At 44.1% G+C, this 12,184-nt stretch overlaps 1 protein-coding gene across 1 annotated transcript in view; it reads left to right on the forward strand.

Annotated features, from left to right (window-relative positions):
- Snd1 (staphylococcal nuclease and tudor domain containing 1) overlaps positions 1–12,184 on the forward strand; it is a 443,244-nt gene that overhangs the window by 315,279 nt on the left and 115,781 nt on the right. The window lies entirely within an intron of this gene.

The raw sequence follows: 12,184 nt of genomic DNA on the forward strand, positions 1-12,184 counted from the left end.
TGTGGTGCTGAAGGATCGAACCGCGGTCCTTGTGCTTTGCCAAGCTTGTTCCAAGTAGCTGCTTTAGACCACTGAGCCATCTCTCCAGCCCCTCCTGGCCCTTTTTTTTTTTTTTTTCTCTCTCTCTCTTGCTCCTTAAAATTTGAGAGAAAGACAGGTAGAAAGTGACCGTTGTGTGTGTGCTAAGGATTGGACCCCAGCCTTAGGCATGCTTGGCATGCTCTCTACCACTGAGGTGCCCCCCCATTTGGAAGTAGACATTTATATGTGGATGGATTGTTATATGGATTATTCATTCATCTCCCTCTCGCATTCTGCTCCTTAATTTATTGTCATAGTGACACTAATTGGGAATAAAGAAAAAGCAAGTGAACAGGAAAGTGCTTTAGATAAAGTAAAATTTTTCCTTATCTTGTCCATCTGCGAGTCCTTTTCAGTCAGATTTGAAGCTATTGGAAAACAAGCCTTGTTAATTTTCATTTATCCAGCGGCTGCTTATCTAATTTGGCAATTATTACTTCCTCCTCTGTCTCTCTCTCTCTCCTGCTGCTCCTCTCGGTCTTGTCTCTGCTCCTCCTCCACATAGGGAAGGAGAGGGGGAAGGAATACATTTCAATGTAGCTCTGTCTGGCCTCAAAGTCATGGTGGTCCTCTCACCTCAGCCTCCCAATAGCTGGGATTGCAGGTGTGTGCCACCATATTCAGCTACATTGTCTTTATAAAAAAAATCCATTAATGATCCCCGGCCTGCCGTGCCAGCCCCATCTGTGGGGTGCACTGAAACTGGATGTGGTGGCACGCACCTGTGATCCCAGCACTTGGGAGGCTTAAAACAGGAGAATCACTATGAGTCTGATCTACGTAGTGACACCCTGTAGACCCTGTCCTAAATACAGAAAGAAAAAAGAAAGCCAAAATCCATTATCTGGTCTGTAGTTGTAGCCCAGTGGTAGACCACATGCCTAGCATGTCTTATCCTCTGAGTTCAGTCACTTGTAGCAAATAGTAAGAATAAATTTTTGAATAATTTAAAATTTTGCTATCACATAAGCATAGCATCTCCTAGTGTGGGGGCCAGGCTACCTGCTGACACATGTAGACTAGAAGTGGCCCAGTCTAGGACAGCGATCGCAGTGTCTCAGTGCAGTGAGCCTGAGGGCTTGCTTTCCTTCCTTCCCCTGCCTTCAGTAAATATTTATTGAATGTACTCTGTTCTTGAGGCAAAGCTGAACAAAAAAAAAAAAAACACACCTTCTGTAAGATAACATTTGGGGTGATGAAGATCTTAACCTGAAGAAATAAGGAATCTTCATTCCTTCCATGATGTAGAACTGCAAGCAATATGACAGCAGAATGCCCTTCCCTCCTCAGATAAGGTGGCAGTGCCCACTCCCATTTCTGCTTGATTGCTGCTTCTCAGAGGCAGAGACTGGAGAGACATCTGCTCTACTCTCACGTCTTCAGCTATGTGTAGAGGGCTACCTTTCTCTTCTGCGAGAAGCCCATCTTCCAAGTGACCGCTCTCCAAGACTGTGTGTTTGTGTTGGCAGAAGTGAGGATCTAGAGACCGGTATTTCTTGTGGATTAATTGCCAAAGTAATTATATTGTAAAATAATATACAAGATTGATACTTAATATATCCCTCTCCAGGGAGCTGAAGAGGTTCACTGATTTAGAGTGATGAATCAGTTCATTGTTTAGGAACAGAGCTTGGTATGAAAGCCAAGCTGATGGTCTGGACCTACAGGCAAGATCAGGTGATAGGAGGTAGAGGAATTACAGCTGGCATAATCTAAAAGGCCATTGGATCAAAAAGTAGTCTTCCAGTCAGACCCCAAGAAATGACATGTTTCTGGGAAAGACCAGGCAGCAGGCTAAGAAAACAGTATTTCCAGGGCTTTTGTCCTGATCTATATCCTATTCTCTCTTATTAATGATTGTTTTTTTATTGAGACTTTCCTTGTTTTCAGAAAGGGTCTCGCAGTATCTTGAGCCTACTGTGTAGCGCATACTGGCCTCCAGTCTTGGCAAATCCTCCTGTCTCAGCTCCCCCCAAGTGGCTTGGATTACAGGCATGTACTACCACACCCAGCCCTGAGACAAGTTTTTGCTAAGCTGCCGAGGCTGGGCTTCACCTTGGAGTCCACCTGCCTCAGCCTCCTAGAAAGCTAGAATGACAAGCGCATGCCACTGTACCCAGCTCATTCTACCCTTTTGTTCAAACTCTGGATTCGTGTCATCTGAGCCTGCCACACTGCACAGGGATTGCTACTAGAGAATCTCCCCTCGTGGCCTTTTGCCGCCACTCTTGGCACTGGTTTGAAGGAGCCTGGCTAAAGAGCAGTATCTGGCAGCTCTGTAAAGTCCCTCCCTCTTCTTTCTGGATTAGCAGGGCACATGTAGCCTCTGTGTGGGTGGCAGCTACATAAGGAGGATGCCTTATTTATTTTGGGTCTATGAGCTTGCGTAATATGCCTATTTAACACCCTCCTAAAAGTGCTTTTCAGCACATGAGCAAGTAACGAAGCCCACTAAAATCTTGCATCTTCTGGGCACAGTGGGCTGTTTAAGGTGGTTCCCGCCACTGTGTATTTATGGGCAGGAGCTGAAGTTATGACATTTATCTCTGTTGGTTAGGGCGCTGATATATATCTGCCTGCATCTTCTATGGAGAGCTGCACCTTATCTTGTGAGAGAGAGATGAGAGTGCTCCTGTAACTCATCCTGCTGGCCAATGGGACTGTCACTGTGGGGAGACACTTCCCTCCTAACCAGGCCTGGCAAGAGTGACGGCAAGGGGGAGGGCATGGTTATACATAAGACAGAGGCTTTGGTGGTAAAATTATCTAGGATTAAGTGTTTTGACCTGTCTCCTGCCCTGCCCCTTCCTTTTCAAGAACCTGTGGAGGCCACAGAATCATCTCCCAGTTTCCTTCTCTGGCAGAATTCTTGTCCTGCTTCAATTCTCAGGACCCTTCTGGTCTGACTTCTGTGTACAGGGGAAACCGCTGTAAATCATACATCTGCTAATGTCATTCCTCTGCTTAGAGCTTTCCAACCATTCCTTTGCCTTCAAAGTAGGCATTTACGACCTCATGCAGTCCACACCCTGCTCGTCTTTCTACCCATGTTCCCTCTTCCAGAGAGGAGGCACTCGAAGGGTCTAGAGTAGCCTTGCTGACCTCAGACCCTACCTCTTCTTTCTTTCTCACCGCCAGGTGCCCAGCGTGTGTATATACTGTCCAACAAACTTCACTTTCACATATGGCCATATTTCTTTCATTTCCCCAGCCTCTGTGTGCTTTGTTCATTTCTGTATGCCAGTCTGTAGCGAATGTCTGGCATGTGACAGGTATTGTGTCTATAAATGATCAATGAATAAAAAGTTCTATATAGCAGTTCCCTGCCTTCTCCGCTCTGTTTCCTCTTTCATGAGCATGTATGCTTCCTAAAATCGAGAGCCTAATATTAGATGGCCAGACAAATGTGTATTTTCTTTAGGAGCAAATCCATGCTAGAGAGGTAGGTACATTTGTTAAATCAAAATTGGGTAGGCAGGGCAGTGAGTGTCTCTATGAGGAGGGTTAGGCTTTACAGAATCTCTCTGCAAGTTCACCTGAGAAAGAGAACAGGGTGGAGTGGTCACGAGAGGTCCTGCTACAGGCCTGATGCTTTAGCAGACCATTTCAGGAGAGATGATTTGCTGATCACCCCAGGCATTGTTCAGGCAGCTGGGCGAACCACGTGTATGCCCCAGTGCATGCGTGCGGGCAGACTGCCGCCACCTCCTGGACACTGTCCTTGTTTCTTAATTTAAATGCACTGTGTTATATGTGAACATCAGGTCAGGGCAGCCAAGGATTCTTGTCTTCTCATTCCCTACCATGTCCTGTGTACCTAGAGCCTGGCCTGGAGCAAGTATTTACTCAGCAGTGACCATTTATGAGTCTGTCCTTCATTGTCCTGGGTCCAGGAGAACAACAAATTATTAAATTGGGTGATCCTGGGCTGGGGTGATAGCTCAGTGGTCTAAATACCTGCTTGACAAGCACAAGGACCCAGGTTTGATCCACAGTACCACATGCTGTGTCAGCCCTCAGGCTCCCTGGAGAGGCTGAGACAGGAGGATCACTACAAGTCCAAGCTGTGTAGTAAGACCTGTACCAAATAAATAAAAGATGTTTAAAAAATAACTAAGCAAATTAGGTGATCCTGTAATTCTCTTCCCAACTCCCCAAGAAAACAGGTCCAAGTACAGTTTTTCCTCACCAGAATCTTGCTACATGGTCCCTTCTGAGCTATGAGCATAGAGAAACGGCAGTGTGGACACTGTGCTGGCTTCCTGTGCAGTCAGCAAAGTGGCCCTTGGCACTTGGTAGCGCACTAACTCACGTCCTCTCCTGCAGCAGCCCTCAGCTTCCTGATTGACAACCTGGCCCTGCAGGGCAGTGGTCAGTTGGATGGCATAGTCAATGGGAGAATGCCTTTGAAAAACTTTCTCGCGCTATTACGTAGATACCACACTGCCATCGTGTTGGTTAAAAACCAAATTGACAGTATAACCCTGTTTCTGACCAGTTCCTTGGGAAGGATTGTTTCAACTCCATTTGGGCCTTTTAAGCAGCAGCACAACAAAGGCGTGTCCTCGACAGCTGACTAGACTAGAGATTTGAGATCTTCCAGAGCAAGATTTCTTAGGACTGGAAGATTAGGAAGTGTGAGGGTGACAGTGATCGTGGCAGCAGCTACAAGGACTGTCATCGACTGCTGCAGGGGTATGTGCTGGAGGTGAAGTGGCCTAAAGATACAAGGTGGATGCCATGGAGCAACAGGCCCCAGCAGAATCTCCTGAAGGACCTGTAGTGTAAAACCTACTCGGATTCAAGGTTCAGGTCAGCTATTAGAAACCTTGTTCCTTATCAAATCACACAGCAACTTAAGATAAAGATAAAACTCAACTGAATAGGCACTTAATGTTCACCAAGCCTATTACATGCTTTACAGTAAATGATCTGATTTAATACATGTAATGACCCTATTTTCATTTTAACTTTCATCCCTGTGTTACTAGGGAGGCAACTGAGCTCAGTCATCTGTGTGTCTGGCACCTCAGGCGTGTCCTGCACAGCCACACAGGCGCTGAGATGTAGACCTGGGTGAACCATGGGCCATTTTAGTTTACTTTGAATATCAAGGTTCCAAAAAAGGTTAACTGTCCAGTCCTGTAAGGCTGGAGTTTGTGTTCCCTATAGAGATTCAAGCTTCTTTGTGGAAGCCCCTGGGTTAACATGACATGTCCTCTTCTGTTGACACTTTTATCTCATTTTCACCCATGCTGCTCTGTTGACAATATCTGCTCCTCTGTGGAGCTCTCACTGCTGCATATGGAGAGAAGCAAGTGAGGCTGTCCTTGTCAGCCTCTCCATCCTTCCCCCAGGCCTTTGCTGAGATCTGTAGGTAGAGGAGAGCTGCAGAGTAGTAATCCACAGCACATGTTACAGGTATTAGGTGTGAGAACATCGTAGAGCCAGTGGTTTCTCAGCCCCTGAATTCTCTGCACACACAGAAAAATGGCCTGTGAGACAAGCTGGGAGTGTGGGGACAGAGAGAAAGCACACAGCACGCCAGCATGTTTACCAAGGGCTGCTCTTACCACAGTTCTAAGGCAGCGTTCAATTAGCCAATTAATAAAAATGAATATACATTTGTGGGGGCTTTTTGTTGCTGTTGTTTAATTGGCTAATTTAACACCAACCTAGGATGGTAGTGATGGTAATAGCAGCAGCCCACGGGTTCAGGAGAAGGTGGGGTGATTCTCTCCAGATCTTCCGTAGGCATTGCTGCTCGCCCTGTTCTTCCCTCTGGGAGGAAATAGAGTACTCAGTAAGTAGACATCCACTGGCAGTGGCCCCGGGACTCTGCAGGGAGCTCACCAGGTCTGCATGTGTTCTGGGGTACCATGTAAGAGTTTTCCCACACATTACATTGCTGTCGTTCTCCCCTCCCCATTCCTCCCCATTCCTGCATATGAACAGTCTGTGCTTGTTCATCCCTTGGTGCTTTCTAACTGTGGCTTTCTGTTTCATGTTAAGTACTGGCTGGGTTGTCACTTGGCCCTGCCTGCACCTCCCTGTTTCCTGTCTGCTCATGCCCTTCTCCTGCTTCACAGTCTGCTCCTGGTTTGGGGCTTTAACTTGACACTGTCTTCTGGACACTTTCATGAGGTCTCCTTTTACAACTACCTCCAACCCATGCCTTTTTTTATTTTCCTCTCTAGCACTGTCACCATCTTGCAGAGTATATACTTCTGTTTGTTTAGCTTTTCACCACCATGTGAAGTACCCAGGAAGCCCATCTTTCAGTTATCTGGGTTACCCTGTGGGTATCCCCAGAGTGCAGAACAATGCCTGGCACATAGTAGGCACTTGATAAATATTTGTTAAATGAATGAATTCAAATTAGTATTCAAGATATTTCTCTATAATATGGCAATGTGGAAAGGTATGTCATAAATGTAGGCTTCCAGTCACCTTTATTACTTAGCAAACATCAACTAATAGGAGAGTGTGCTCATGTTTTCATTCCTTCCCCACCTCTTGCCCCCTGCCCCTCTGACTCACCTGCCTATTTGCTCAGAAGGAAAAGTAGATTTGTTGTCTTAGGTGCAGCGCATTTGTCCTCTGGAAATGAATGGGTGGGAAGATAAGGGCCAGCAGTACCTCTGCCTCTGTCACTTCTTTCCCAGATCCATGTGACAATACAGTGGGCCAGTATTATCATTTCTGAAACAGACACCTTGTTCTTCTCAAGATTTTGGAAGAGATTGTCTATTTCCCAGCCATATAGGATACTGCCTACATTCGTGTTTTTGGTTCTTTGTACATACCATTAGCAGCACCCACCATTGTAGCAGTTAGAAATGAGCCCCACACATACATGCACACAGATTTTTTAACATCTTTTAGGGGTTGATGCTGCTTCCTTAAGAACCTCTCATCTGTGGTAGAATAAAGAAAACATTTTATTACCATCATCTAGAAAGAAAATAATTTCGCCAGGGAGCATTGAAGCTCCAGCCAAAGTTAAGTAACAGTGAATAAATAGTAAAGGCCAATAAGGCTGGTTTTATGACCCCTTCCAACTCAGCTATGTTCTACACCTCCAGAGGCATCAGTAACTAAGAAAGTACACATTTAATCTGTATTCACGATGATCCTTCTCTGTTGATCTGTGGGGGGAAAAAATGGACCTGGTTGCCATCTATATTCAGATCTTCCCTGCATGGTTCTTTAGGAGGGAGATCAGGGGCAGACTGTTAAGCCTTTAAGGGATTATATCTGACGCTGCAGTGTTCCGGAGAAATTGAAATGAAAACTGACTTCTGTGAGATTCAGTGCTCGCCTGTCAGCTGCCCAGGAACATCCTGACATAAGGCTTAGAGGAATCCCAAGTGAAGTTAGATCTTGAAGCAAGAGCTTTCAAGGGCCAGATGTGACCTTCCCTTCCCAGCTGGACTTGGGAGGCACAGTTGAACATGTGGCAGAGTGTTCCCCCAAACCCAGAAAATCAGCCTTCCCTTTATCTGGCACAGAGGATTGATGAGCTATTTCCCTTTCCTGTTGGCCCATGAACCCCACTCACATGTTGACCCTCTGTAGATTTTCTGTAATCATAACATTTTATCCAGATGGTTTATTAAATTTGTAGATAATATAAAATACACATATAATACCTACTTCACACAGAACTGCTTGGTTAATATAGAAAGATAAGGTCGTAATATGCTGTGGTTCCCCATTATCCATAAGGAATATATTCTAAGATCTTTAATGTGTGCTTCAAGCTATAGGTAACAGCAAACTCTATGTATATTATGTTTTTTCTCTATATATACACCTATGATAATGTTTAATTTATTATGTACAATATGAAATTAATAGCAGAAACTAATAAGTAGAATACTGAAATTGCACTGTTACAAAAGTTACATAAATGTGGCCTCTGTCTTCCTCAAAATACTATATTGTACTTTCCCCTTTTCATTAAAAAAAAAAGGACTTTTTAGCATCTCTTTGGCTTATTGGAATTGCCAACATTGCTGTCTTGCACTTTGGAGCCATTATTAGGTAAAATGGGAGTTAGGTGACCTTCATTGGTAGCACTATATCACTATCACTAGTCAATCTGATAACTAGTAGGACTGCTAAATGACAGAGCAGAGTGGGGGCTAAGATTTCCTTGCACCACCCAGAGTGACATGTAACTTAAGTCTTGGAATTGTATATTTCCAGAAGTTCACTTAGTATCTTTGGACCACAGTTGGCACTTGGTAACTGAAACTATACAGAGTGAAATTGTGGGTAAGGAAAGAGGACTGTATTATCTCAATCAGTGGTACATTTTATTTTCATAAAGTAACTACAAGTATTGTTTTCTTATATTTCCTTTACAAGTGAAACTACAAGATAGTGAGACCTAGATTGTGACATCTTTATTCAGAGCTACTTGAAATGCAAACTGAGACTTGAGAATAGAAGAAACCTTAGGATGATAGCAAAACAAATAAAATTAAGTTCTTGATTGAGCATTTGCTACTGTAAAAACACGTGCCAGAAGCGCTTGTTTGCAAGAAAGGAGGAAAGAAAGCAGAACTTAAAACCAAAACAACCAAAATTTGAATACTACTTTTGCCATGTGAGATTGTTTAATCAGCCTCATTTTCTTCTGTTGTCATCATCAGCTTCTGTTTGTTCCGATGCTTCATTTTTAGTATCTTCATGGGCTTATGAAAGCAGAAAGATTGCCTGGGTTGGAAACACACTTCTCTACCATTTTCTCAACCAGAATAAATCGATGCAAGGCTGGGGAGATAACTCAGCAGCTTAAGCGCCTGCCTGGGAAGCATAGTGTCCTGAGTTCATTTCCTGGTACCATAAATAAATAAACAAACAAACAAACATATTCATTCACAAACACATTCATTTCATGGGCTGGAGAGATAGCTCAGTGGTCTAAGTACCTGCCTGGCAAGTGCACGGACCCGGGTTTGATCCCCAGTACCACATAGAGTGCCGGCCCTGGAACCCCAGGTACTCCATGCTGGCTACCGAAACCAGGCATGATGGTGCGTGCCTATAATGCCAGTGCTGAGCAGGCTGAGACAGGAGGATCACTATGAGTTCGATCTGCATAGTGAGACCCTGTACCAAATAAATATATAAATAAATAAATTAAAGGTCTTTTTTAAAAAATTAACAACTTAGCCACCCCCTACAAGACAGTGGTCCTAGGACCTGTGAGATAGCTCAATGGATTAAATGCCTGCTTAAGCAACGCAGGGACCAAATACATTAAAAAAGGGACCTCTTGGAATCAGCTACTCATGCTGCATGGGAAGCGATGGAGGCTCGGGTGATAATAATAAAATCAAACCTATTTTGCTGTAGAAGAAAATTGCAACCCACTGGGAATGACAGGCCAGACTTGGGCAGCAGGAGAGCCTCTTGCCCCTGGAGAATCCCAGTTTCTACTTGGTGAAGTAAGAGAAAGGAGGGAAGAAAGGAAAACACCATCCAGCCCCAAAGTTCTCCATCTTGCAAAACTGGAACTCTGGTGCACCCAGTAAAGAGCAATTCCCACAAACCTCAAACCACTGCCCCACTTTACAGAAATCTGACTGCTCTCAGCCCATCCTAGTAGCAGAGTCACCCTGTATTTGTCCTTTCCTCATGGGCTTGTTTCCTCCAGCAAAACGTCCTCAAGGTTCATCTGTGTTGTAGCACAAATAAAATTTCCTTCCTTTTAAAGAAAAAAGACAGTGATCCTTTGGCAGCAGAACAGGTTCTTGCCATTCCCTTTGAGAACCAATCAGTGCCTCTCAATGCTTCTCCTATGAGTGGCAGTGATCTGATCCTATAGGTGTATTAATAACGTCTTGCATAACATGTAAAAATTACTAAGTGTTTCAAGTTAGGATAGCTTTGTTGGTACACTTAAGGTATATCTATCCTTGTTATTAAAAAGAAAAAGTAATTCCAAAGAGTTCTAATGTAAAGTTGAAGTACTCTGCATAAGAGTGTATGATGGATTCTCTCACTGCTTAGAATTGCTGGGCTAGAGGGAAGATCAGGAAAGGGAATGAATATAGTCAAATAAATTAAGCCTTGAAACCCAAATAGTGCTGTGTAAGCAAGCTGACTACAAATCAAACAGATGTGTTTGCTAAAGCATACGTGCTCTTAGTTGACGCTGAACAAAACCAGGCTCTTTGTACATATGTGTGTATTTCTCTTGTCATGTGCACAGGGCTGCTGCATTTCCTTTGGTCTCATACTTCTTTGGCAAAAATGTAGCATCCATTCATGAAGGAAAGCCATGAAGGTACATTTCCCCCACTGGCAAAACAGCCCTCAGATGTTTGGCAACAGAAGGCAGGGAGTGAACAGTTTTTCCATTTTTCTGTCTTAACGATCCCAGTATTTATTTACATATATTTAGATACACAAATTTTGTTTATTCACGTTGTTCCGGAAGGTTAATTAGATCATGATGATCAAGCCCAGTCTGCTTATTCCAGCCCTACTCTGAAAGGAGCTCTGGTGTAAGCCCTTCTGATGTATGTGTTGAGAACTTCCCAGCCACTTTGGTTATGTAGATGAGCAAACAAAGACACAATGAAACAGAGTGGTATTGTCTTTGTCACAAGCTATGTTAGTCCACAGCAGGGACTTCATTCATTGGTCTTTACCCTCTACCACAGCACTATGGCATACCTGTTCTTAACTGCTGTTTTTGAACAGATAGTTCTAAACTCAGCTAAAGCTACAGTAAATATCAATTCAAACACCACTGGAATCTCTTAGAGTCTATACAGAACTGTGGAATGGAATGTATTTTCTTCCTCCTTAGAACCTCAAGTCAAATCAACAATTTCTTTCTAGTTTATTCTGATTGCATTCTCTGTGATCTATTTTTCTCAAAGTTGTTAAACAGGGTTAGGCCAAAATCTTAGGCCAAACCATGTTCTGACCTCAACAAGGAGTGGGGGCAGCACTGTTCTGAGCTATGTGAAGATGCAAAGCCAGGCCAGGGTGTAGCACATGGCCAACATCAGGTGAAGTAGGGGAGCAATGAGTAGAGAATAAAAGGAGGTGCACGTGTCTCAGGATGGGGCCTGGAGACATGCAGGCAGGAGCGCTTTCTTTGTGGGGATGCCCCGAGATGCAGACATCGCCTCCTGCCATCAGGAGCCCTGGGAGCACCACCAAGCCATCCCCTCGATATCACACTGATTTGTGGGGCGTGTTGCACAGCTCTCAGACCTGTTGGCTGAAAGAAGTGTTGGGGAAGACGAGGCAAAAACTGAGGAAAAACTGAAAACCAGTTCTCTGCGCGAAGGAGCTGGCACTCCCCTTTTAAGTAGAATCAGTATTTATTGACAGTGATATCCAGAGAGAAAACTCATCATGCCACCTTGATGCTTCACACACAAGCTAGTGACACAAATGGGAACAGTGAAAAAATTGTGTTTGCCAAATTGCGATGGAGAAAATGATCAAGGAATGTGGCTTATGCCTTCATGTAACTGTCACTTGTTGCCATCTACGCTGAATCCTTCCCAGAGTATCAATAACTGCATTCGATCAACTTCCTTCCTGACTTCCCAGCTGTTGTTTTTTCTTCGTGCTTCACAAGCTTCCATCAGGAGTACATCCTGGGGTCCGGGAGGTGCAGCCCCTGCCTCTGCTGGCATGTTCCTACCCCTGCCATGCTCTGGCTTATGCTTTTCCCCCGCTACAGTGCTGTGAGGTAGCAAAGGCTGTCCCTGTTACCATTTAACAAGTGAAAACACCAAGGCTCAGCAAAGTTGTTTCTTGGCCAAGGTCACACAGCTTCATTAGGGATGGAACTGGCACTTACTACTCCGCCATTTCCTCCCTTTCCTTTTCAGAGACTGAGGGAGGAGACCAATTTGATTTGTCCTCTTTGGATGTCAGAACAATGTTTCTTTTTTTAAAACAATATTTTAAGCTTTTCAATTCCAATCTTCCATTGAGACAAGTTCTTTATTCTTCTGCCAGTGAATTGTGACCTCCTGTCAATCAAATATCTCTGTCTCTCTTTAACCCACTCTACTCTTGACTTTGTAAGTTGTCTCAGCAACACAGAGGCTGTGGTCCATGT

This window comes from Octodon degus, unplaced genomic scaffold, assembly GCF_000260255.1.
Source record: "Octodon degus isolate 3935 unplaced genomic scaffold, OctDeg1.0 scaffold00160, whole genome shotgun sequence".
Lineage (NCBI taxonomy): Eukaryota > Metazoa > Chordata > Mammalia > Rodentia > Octodontidae > Octodon > Octodon degus.